The sequence below is a fragment of the Myodes glareolus genome, chromosome 9, assembly GCF_982192425.1.
Source record: "Myodes glareolus chromosome 9, mMyoGla1.1, whole genome shotgun sequence".
Taxonomy (NCBI): Eukaryota; Metazoa; Chordata; class Mammalia; order Rodentia; family Cricetidae; genus Myodes; species Myodes glareolus.
In genome coordinates, this window is record NC_142034.1 from 70,680,629 (window position 1) to 70,691,376 (window position 10,748).

The following is a 10,748-nucleotide window of genomic DNA, read 5'->3' on the forward strand; positions in this document are numbered from 1 at the left end:
GATTATACAGCACCTCACTTACAGACTACCAATGAGATTGTAGTTAAATACACTCTCATGCTACGTAGGAAATTTGTAGTTAAATACACTTACACCCTCGGCTACGTAGCAAATTTGAGGCCAGCCTGGGCTACGTGAGACCCTATCTCAAAACAAACAAAACCTTAGCAGTATGAGCATTAATTATTAATAAATAATGGATGAGTGAGCAAACTGTTAAAAGATGTGGAGGCAGAAAAAAGACTGGAAGGAAAAAAAATAAATGTCTGGCATTAACCTTGCACATTTGGATGGTAGAAGTATAGATGATAGATAAAGCCTATTTCTTTTCTGTGGTTTTTCCACACTTTACAAATGCTCCCACAAATATATTTCATTTTTAACCATAATAAAGGTCTTAAAATAAATACTTTTATTGCCTACTGAACTAGCAGGTCTCGGTCATTGTTTCTATTTTCTTTGTGTTGCGGTGAACCTATAGCCTCAGCAGGCTCAGTGGGAGCTTCTTCGCCACTGAACTCCCAGGTAGGCCTTAGGACACAAATGGACAGAATTGAAGAATGCAAAACTCTGGCCCTGAGGTGACTTAGGTCACTAGCCCAGCCTGGTGCCCCCCTCCACTAGTGCTAAGTTTGAGGAAGCTGAGTCTAGTCATCTTCTGAATGTTTCACACCTTAGAGCACTCTCCTCTACCCTTGGCTAGACCCAGACAAGCTGGTTCTGCTAGAGTGGTTGACCTTATCATCAAGGTGATATTAGCAGACTGTTAAACAAGTTGTAAAAAAAAAAAAAGAAAAAATACAAGGACTTGAACTGTCACCCAATGCCTTTGCCTACGTTGGCACAGAAAAACCTGATCCTGTGAACCTTGAGCCTAGATTCCTCCAGTCCTGGGTGCTGCAAGCTTCCTATTCAAACCTCTGAGCCATCTCAGAGGCAGTGGTGGCACACGCCTTTAATCCCAGCACTAGGAAGGCAGAGGCAGATGGATCTCTGAGTTTGAGGCCAGCCTGGTCTACAGTGAGTTCCAGGATATCCAGGGTTACACAGAGAAAAACAAAACAAACAGACAAAAAGCCCTGACGGTGACTCCCCCCAGCCCCCCTCCCCTGCTGTCCACCAACCCTCCACACTGCTCTGCCCTCCCAACTCTGCTGCCCTCTTTAGGGGCACCCACCCTTAGCTGCTTTCCACATCTCCTCATTGCTAGGTTTTGGAGTGGGGGTTGACGAGGGACACTGAGACGGATTATGGGGAATAAGGAGTTTACTGGAGAATTTATTGATACTGTGGGCAGGCGGTGTGGCAGGGACTCAGAAGAGAGTTCACCTCCTGTCCCACTCCACCCCCTGCCTCAGAGACAGCATGGCAGGGTCTCTGATGAAGGTCAGAAATGAGGTGTCTTTTTATAGTTTTCTGAGGCTGGAGGACGTTTCATAGCTCAAGTTTGTAGCCACACTCTCGGATTCACAGAGTGCAGGGGCTGGGGAGCAGGATGTGTGGCCACCAGTACCCCCTTTAATGCTAACTCACTTCCCAGCTGAGAGAGCCTGGCACCAAGACATCTAAGGACTCACAGACAGTGTCTCAGAAGGTGCGTGTAGGTATCCTGTTGAGTGTAAGGACCTTGAAGTTGGCTCAGAACACCTCAAGACCAAATTCTCAGCACAAAGGAGATTTATATGTCCCAGAGAGATTGACAGGACAAAGACAAAGACAGGAGCTAGAGTGGGAGGAGGAAAGGCAAAGGAACAAGGGAGAAGGGGAAGGGATACTTGTCCCAGAGAGATAAAGGACTGCCTCTGGATAGAGAAGAGACAGACATGGCCCATAGGCAAATGGCAGTTTATAAAGGCAAAGGGGGAAATAAACCCTGTGTTATGGTGAGGCATTTAATTTGGATTGGACAGGTTAGAGTAGCCACAAAAGGGCTTTTGATTGCTGGATTTCAATACTTTGATAGCTGCACCTTAGTAGTTAGCTTCAGGAGGAGGAAGTGACCGAATAAGGGAATAGACCTTGGTGGCCAGCTTTAGGAGTGTAATCTAAATCCTTTGCTTTTTTGCAAAGCAGAGGAAGTGGGGGAGAAGGGAAAGGCCTGCCAGAGCCATGTTTGACGTTCTCAGGCCGGCTAGAGTTCCTTCACTGGGGCTGAAGCAGATGGTGTGGCTGAGTAGAGGCTAGGATCTAACGTGACATTCTTACCCCTGCCCTTCCTTTCCGGGCCTGGCTTCCCCTTGCCTGCCCCTTCCCTCTGAACCCTCCCAGGAAGTTGCTTGTTTTCCACCTGCCCGGAGCTTGAGAGTCGGGCACTGCCTCTCGCACCATCTCCAACTGTCTCCAGCTTTTCGGTGTAAAATACCTCTGCTGGACAACAGCCAGCCCAGTTATGTGCCCACATTCTGGGAACTCTGCAGAAGTGAACAATCAGTCCCTCACCTTGGTGTCACAGTTCTCAAAGCCAGGGCCGCACCCAGACTTCGCGAGTCTCAACCGCTCCACCTCCCTCTATGAACTTTGCTTTCCTTCCGTGCAAGCTTATTCTGTCCCCAAACTTCCACAGCTGACTTCTTAAATCTAAGTCCAAGATAAACAGGCCCGTTTCCCCTCCAGCCCAGGCTGAAGCTGAGTTAAGATGTGGCTGAGATGGTAGATGACTGCTGGGAGGGACACTCTTGGCTGTGACGACTGGAAATGCCAGTCTGCGCAGACACCAAGTCACAAAGTTGTGGGATTTCCTTTACTGGTCTAGGGTGGGAGGGACATGTACAAATGGCTGGACTTGGGACTTTGAAATTCAGGTGAGCAGGGCGATAATACGATGGAGGAACTAAGATTTATTGACACAAAGGATCATGGGCTGCAGATTGAAGGGGAAAGGAAGAAAAGCACGACATAAGTCAAATTTGCTGTGTTCATCTGCCTGTGTGTGTGTGTGAGTGTGAGTGTGTGTGTGTGTGTGTGAGTGTGTGTGTGTGGTGTATGCATATGTGTATATGTGGTGTGTGTGTGCTACATATATGCATGTGTGTTTGTGGTGTATGCATATGTGTGTACGTGGTGTGTGTGTGCTGTATATATGCGTGTGTGTGGTGTGTGCATATGTGTGTATGTCGTATGTGTGTGAGTGTGTGTCTGTGTGTGTGTGTGCACGTACACCTATGCCCTGCTTGTGGATTGCCAGAGCTCAACCTTGAATGCCTTCTCAAAGGCTCTCCTCCTTATTTTTATTAGCACATTTGATGGGATCTCTGCAGGTGTCAGGCAGAGAACCTCAAACAGGTGGGAATGAAAACTCGGTTCAGACTGACTTCATCAACCTGGAATAAGACTTTGGGAAGTCTGATATCAGGCAGTTTATTCCCAACAAACTTAAGCCCAGTATAATTTAGCGGGTGGGGGTGAGGATGTTTCTGGTATTATTCTATCATAGAATTCCGGTGCTCAGGAAGCATAATTACATTGACGCTCAACCCAGGGTGCATGCCATGTCCTTCAAGAAGATGGGTTCTAAAGATAGGCTGCCTGTACTAGTTAAAGGCCTAAGGAAGGGTCTGGCCTGGTCTTGACCATACAGATAACATAGAGGTCATTTGGACCGTTAGCCACCTCTGGTCCTGGTTGTGGGGACTTAGGGAGCCCCGGGCTGTAAGGGTCATTTAGATTACTAGTCACCTCCGGCCCTGGTAGTAGGAGCTTGATATGGCCTGGTCCAACAGATAACACAGATCACCAGGCAGTTAATCACTTCCAATTCCCAGCTTTCTGGGTGGAAGAACAAGTTGGTTTGCTACATCTTTCCCACTGGAAAAACGGTCCTGTGTGCTTAACTCCAGTGGGCACAAGGACCTTCATGATATGCTCCCAAAACAGATTTTTTATTTATTCTTTGAAAATTTTATACATGTGTACAATGTATTTTTGCCAAATTTACCCCTATCCTCCTCCTCCTGGATCTCCCCGCCTGCCCCCCCCCACTTCATGTCCTCTTTTATTTTTTAATAACACACCAAGTCCAACTACTACTTCCCACATAAGCATAGATTCTAGGCCATCCCCCGGAACAAGGCCAACTTCCGAGGCGCCGCACCCCTAAAGAAGAATGTCTGTCTCCACTAGCAGCTAGCAGCACTCCATAGCTCCTCAGCTAGGTCCACTTGGAGCTCATTGACTTGGCTAGACTGGCTGGCCAGCAGCCCCGGACATCCTCTTGTCTCTACCCTTCTGTCATTGAAATTAAAGGTGAGGACAACTGCATTCAACTTGCTTTTGTTTTTGCTTTTGTTTAATGTGGGCGCTAAGGCTAGACCTCACATCCTCATCCCTGCACAGTGATAACTGAGTCATCTTCCCAGCTCCGCATTGGCCTTCCTTGTCATTGCTGGAGTTAAGAGCCTGTGGCAGTGTACAGTATCTGGCAGTCCTATCAAGAAAGACATGATGGTTCCTCCACTGAAGATTTTTTTTAAGTGACCTGAAGGCTGTAACTCATCTTCAATTACATCGTGAGTTCCTTACTAGCACGGACTGCGTAAGACCTTGTTGAAGAGGAAGGGGAAGGAGGAGGAGGGGAAGAAGGAGAGGGAGGAGGGAGGGGAGGAAGGAAGAGGAGGAGAGAACGTTCCATTCCTGTGTTTTGTTCTTTGCAGGTTTTCTTTTGATAGCCTCTGGGTGGTGTCTGTCCACACAGGCAAGGGTGGGTCTTTACTTGGTGTACTGATTCAAATTCTTTCTGGTTTCTTCTAGAACAACCCTCGCAGAAACACTCAGACATAATGTTCCACCCGCTACCTAGACATCCTTCCCAGGGAGGGAGACACATAAAACTGATTTCACACAGAGTTCTAACCGGACCTGCCCCATACTGACTGCTAACTTGAGCAGCTGAGTAGACACTTCGCGTCTCTTCGGCTTCTCGGCAAAGGGCTCGTCTTTAGCCCCACCACTCAGGAGGCAGAGGCAGAGGAAGGCAGATCCCTGAGTTCAAGGCTGTCTGTTGTATGAAGAGAGTTCCAGATCAGCCAGAGCTGCATAGTGAGAGCCTAGAATAAACAAACAAATGAATAAAAACCCTGCTGAAACAGGTGCTGAAGAGATGGCTCAGAGAGGTTACAAACATGTGCCTCTCTTCCTGAGGACCCAAGTTCAGTTCCCAGAACCCGCAACAAGTGGCTCACAACCACCTGGAACTCCAGCTCTAGGGAATCTGGTACCTCTGGCCTCCTGGGACACCTGGACCCATATGCACATATCCACGTACAGACACAAATATACATGATTAAAAAACAGTAAAAACAAATTTAAAAATAATAAAATTAAACCTTAAACAAGCAAACACCAGAAAATAACTCTGCTGATATGGGTGTGAGGAGTCGGAATCTTTAAAGTTGCTTACAAGAATGTCAAAACTACAGTTATCCCCCCTACAATCATGAGAAAGAGAGAGAGAGAGAGAGAGAGAGAGAGAGAGAGAGAGAGAGAGAGAGAAGTTCTTCAAAAAGTTAAACATAGGTTTGGGGATATAGCTTAGTGGTAGAGTGATTTCCTAGTATACACAAGGCTTTTAGGTTTGATATTCAGAACCACCAAAAAAAAAAAATCAGGTTTTGGTGGCACATGCCTTTAATTCCAGCATTCAGGAGGAAGAGGCAGGCAAATGTCTGAGTTTGAGGCCAGCCTGGTCTACAGAGTGAGTTCCAGGACAACTAGAGCTACACAGAAAAACCCTGTTTTGAAAAACAAGCAAACAAAAAAATGGCATTACCATATGACCCAGCAATTTCATATCTAGATATATACCCAAAAGATCAAAGAGCCAGAAGCTGGGGAAATAGCTCAGTGCTCAAAGTGCTTGCAGTTCAAGAAAAAGGACCAGAAATGATAGAGGGGTGATGTCGCACCCTTTAACTCCAGGTCAGAAAGCAGAGACAGACTCGTAGTCACTGTTCAACTGCTGTCAACAGATACCATGACAACTTTATAAGGCAACTTATAAAGCAGTGGTTCTCAGCCTTCCTACGTTGTGACCTTTCAGTACGGGTCCTCATGTTGTAGTGACCCCCCCCAACCATAAAACTATTTTCATTGTTACTTTGTAACTGTAAATTTGCTTTGAATCACAGTGTATATCTTTTTGGAGACCCACAGGCTGAGAACTGCTGTTACACAAGGAAGCATTTAGTTGAGGGATGGCTTACAGTTTTAGAGGCTTAGTCCATGATCATCGTGATGGGAAGCAGACAGACACAGCACCAGAGCAGTAGCTGAGAGCTTTACATCCTTATCTGCAGGCAGCTGGGAGAGAGAATGAGAGAGAGAGAGAGAGAGAGAGAGAGAGAGAGAGAGAGAGAGAGAGCCTGGTGCTTTTAAAACCTGAAAGTGCATCCACGGTGACACACTACCTCCAACAAGGCCACACCTCCTAATTTTTCTCAAACAGTTCCTCTAATCTGGGGACCAAAAATCCAAACACGTAAATTTATGGGGCCTTGCTAATTCAAACCACCACAAAGGAGATCTCCAAAACAAGCTGGTCAGCAAGAGCAACTATACAGGTGAGCTCTGTGCTTGAGAGACCTTTCCTCAGTGAAGAAGGTGGAAGAGCAATAAAGAATCATCCTGACATCAGCTTTGTGCAAGCCCACACGTGTAAAACACGCACACACATATAGGAAAACGGAAAGAGAAAGAAGATACTTCAGAGCAAGTACTCAGATGGATATTTATTGTGTGCACAGATTTACACAGTTACCGGCGTCTGCTGGTGAGCAAAGGCATAAACAAAAGGTAGTTATATATCTCCTGGAAGATCACCCAGCCTTAAAGGTGATCTTTAAGGACAAGGAATTCCCTTAAAGGACAGGGAATTCTGACACATGCTATATGTCAGATGAACCTTAAGAACATAGTGGTAATGAATCAGTCACCAAAGAACAAATCCCTTATATGGCAGAGGGTGGCAACTTAGTTTAATGCATGCAGTTTCTGCTTTTGTACACTGAAAAGCGTTCCACAGCAGACAGAGGCACAGCTCCACATTTTGAATACACATCACTGAGCTGTGTAACTTGTAAAGACTATAAATCTAAGTTTCACTGAGTGAATTGTTCCAACTTTCCCAAAGCCTAACGCAAAACAATAATAAATTAAATCTAAAAACAATTCCCCAAACCTCTGCCTTATCAGTTCTCCTTTTCAGAAACTGGTACCAAAGGCCACCAAGTTGCTTGGGCTGAAAATCTAGGAGTCATCCTCAGCTCTTGTGCCCATGTCCGATAGCTGAGGGACTAGCGGTTAGACAGATTTCCTGATAGTCAGGCAGCTAGGGAGAGGAGCCACGGCCAAGTGACGCGGTGAACTTCCAAAATAGCTGCCTTTCTTTCTTAATTCAAACTGAGCAACTCTAAAACTGAGGAAAACCCCTTCAAAAACCCTTAAACCCCCGTCCCTGAGTGAGAAAAAGAAATAAAAGGAAGGACGTGGCTGCGTCTAGGTATGGTGGAGGAGAAAGTTTTTTGTTTATAAAAGGGAGAGCATAGCCAGACACAGTGACATCTGGGAGAGCACAGAGTGGCCACGCCCCTGAGCCACGTGAGGTGCCAGATGACGGCGGGGGGGGGGGGGGGGGGGGGGGGGCGGGGGGCTGTACAACCACCAGGTGCAGCAGCCAAGAGGTCAAAGGTACAAAAGATAAAAGCAACAGGTAATCAAAATGTCTGGATTGTTTAGAGAAGAGCGGCTGGGGGAAGGGCAGTCCAGCCCTGGGTTGGCAAAGTTTAGGGTAGGAACTGAGGAATGCTGAGACTCGGCAGCCAGGTCTGCTTTGGGAAGTCAAATAGGCACCTCAGCCATTTGTCCCCAGGTTTGAGACTTAACATCCCCGCCTATTTGCTGATTATAATTGGTAAAGGGTGACATCATCTTCTATCACTACTTCCTGTTGACATTGGGGCATTATTGTTGGGGACCCAAGAAAGCTGGAATGTTGGCCAAGGCCAGGGAGAGTAAGTCTTCAAGGGAGACTTCCCCAGCTCCTTTTCTGGTCTGTGGAGGGTCTTTCTCCCTGTGTGTGTGTCTGCTGCATGTGTGTGCTTCCTCAGCCCCAGTGAAAGCCTTTCTTTAACTGCTCATCCTATCTGATCCTGTTTACTGTGTTTGAGAATTTCCCTGAGTCTATCTGCTATGCCTGAGTTTTTCCTATCTTTCAGTTCTCCAACTGGCAGAGAAAATGAACTGGATCAAGACCCCTACGCAGTAACAATACTAACCATGCCACCATTTTACACACACACACATCTGTGTTTGGATTTGACGGTGAGGATCAAACACAGGGCCTCCTCCATCCCAAGCACATGCTCTATCTCTGAACTACACATGAAAAGGAAAAAAGAAAGGAATACCACCCTTGATGCTGGAATGCAGGGCCTTCGAAGTAAACAATTCAGGCCCCTTGCTGTAAGGGAGGGGAAGGGGGCCTTTTGTCCTGTGACAGGATATGAGTCAGGGTATTTACAGCCAGCCATCGGGTCTCCAGCTAGGGAAGGAGGAAGAGATAAGAAAAACAGAAAGCCCCTAGACAACCCCCTCCTTGGTATTTAGGTGAAAGGTCAAGAATTTGCCACTCAGCGTGCGCTCTTAGCTTTATTTGAATTGTCCAATGGAATGAATCCCCATAACCACGCCTTTCGCTTCTGTACCTGCGCTTTTGCTCTCCTATAAGAACCCCTCACCCCAACCTGGGGGCGCGCAAGTCTTCCGAGAGACTTTGTTGCCCCAGGTACCTGTGTATCCGAATAAACCTCTTGCTGTTTGCATCCGTACGAGTGGTTTCGACTGGTCCGTGGGGCACGGGGTCTCTCCTGAAGGAAGACATCTCTCGGGAGTCTTTCATTTGGTGCATTGGCCGGGAAATTGAGACCCCCACCCAGGGACCACCGACCCACCATCGGGAGGTAAGCTGGCCTTTATATGTCTTATGTCTTTTGTTGTCTAAGTGTTGCGCTGCGAATCTATAATTCTGTTCGATTCAGCTGAGTCAGTCTGTATCTGGCGGGCCTCAGAAGGGAGTGACAGGTCCGAACTTCTCCCCTGCGACCCTGGAAGACGTTCCAAGGGTGTCTGGAGCCCGATCTTTCGGGGCTCATCTGTCTAGAGCCCGATTTTTCGGGGCTCATCTGTCGGAACCCACGACCAAAGTCGGACTCTTTGGGTCGCCGCCCTTGTCCGAGGGGTACATGGTTCTTCTGGGAGGCGAGGGATCCGGACCCTCTCCGAAGCCTCCATCCGAATTTTTTGCTTTTGGTTTTTCGCTGAAGCCGCGCAGCATGTCTGATTGTCGGTCTGTTCGTTCTATTGTTTATTTTTGTGGTTTGTCTGTTCGTTTATTGAAATACTAACATGAGACAGTCTCTAACTACCCCTTTAAGCCTTACTCTAGATCGGCACCTGGGAGAGTTTGGCTTATGATCCCCCCCCCGGTGGCCCCCTTTACCTCCTATCCGAAGATCCTCCTCCCTATAATCCCCAGGAGGAGCCCGGAGATCATGAAGCTGACCCTGTGGCAACCTCATCACAGGCCCCCCTGCCCCGCCTGTTGCCTCCCCCGTCGCGAGCAGGCTCCGGGGGGAAAATGTGAACCGTCCCCCCCCAGACTCAACCTCCCAAGCACTTCCCTTGGGACAGGGAAATAGCGGCCAACTTCAATACTGGCCCTTCTCCGCCTCTGCTGTGCCAATTGAATTCAGGTTCTGTATTTTCGGTTTTGCAGTCGCCCGTGTCTCGGGAGGAGACAGAGAGGGTGATCAGTAGCGCCTGGGAGATTCCCGTCTGGGTGCTGGTGAGGATGTGGAAGTTCTCCTGGATTGGAGGAACTATGTCCTCTCAGCCGTCTGTATTTCTGGAATGATTTTGTCTGTCTCAGTGGAGACGGACATCTGTTTGCGTGTCTTGTGTGCCTTTTTGTCTTACTTGTGACTTTGATGATTGGGACAGACTGTGACATTGACTCTTGAATCAGTGGTTTTGTCTTTCTAAAGCTTTGTTAGCCTTTGTGTATCTTCGGTCTCTGTTTTGTCCTACATGCAGGTAGCGTGTTCAGTTCTCTGGTGAGATACGCGGGTGGCGTTTCTCAGTTCTGTGGTATGATACATGAATGGTATGGTCAGTTCTCTGTAGAGACTGCATGGATAGCGGTCTCATTTCAAAAGTGGGGCTGGTCACACCCGTGAAGCAGCTTGAAGTCTTTGGTTTGTTTGGTGCCTTTGTCCTGTATGCCTGTGTAATGTGTGTTGTGCTTTTGTCCTGACTTAGACTGACGCTGACTACTCAAATAATGACTTAATGACTTCTTTGACTTTGATATTGTGACCACTTACAAGACTTTAGAGATATAGCCATAAGCATAGGGCTATATTTCATAAAAAAAAAAAAGAGTCAGCCTCAGCCCCAAGCACGTGGCTGCGGGGCAGCATGCTTGTATGGATGGCTGGGCCATTCAGCTTTGCTGTTACAAGGTATTGAGACTAACAGACACAGTTGTAGAAGATGGATGTACCCCAATAGGATTTCAAACACTAAACAAAAAAAAATCTGAGGGTAATCGCTATGATCTAAAGAGGTTAACAATCTTTTTTCCTCAGTGCTGTGTACCACCCTGCCCCCCCCATGCTGATGGATGAGTTCCCTCTGTCTGCCCTGGGAGCTGTGCACCTCAAACCTTTGGTCAAAGCTGACCAAGGCTTAACTCCACC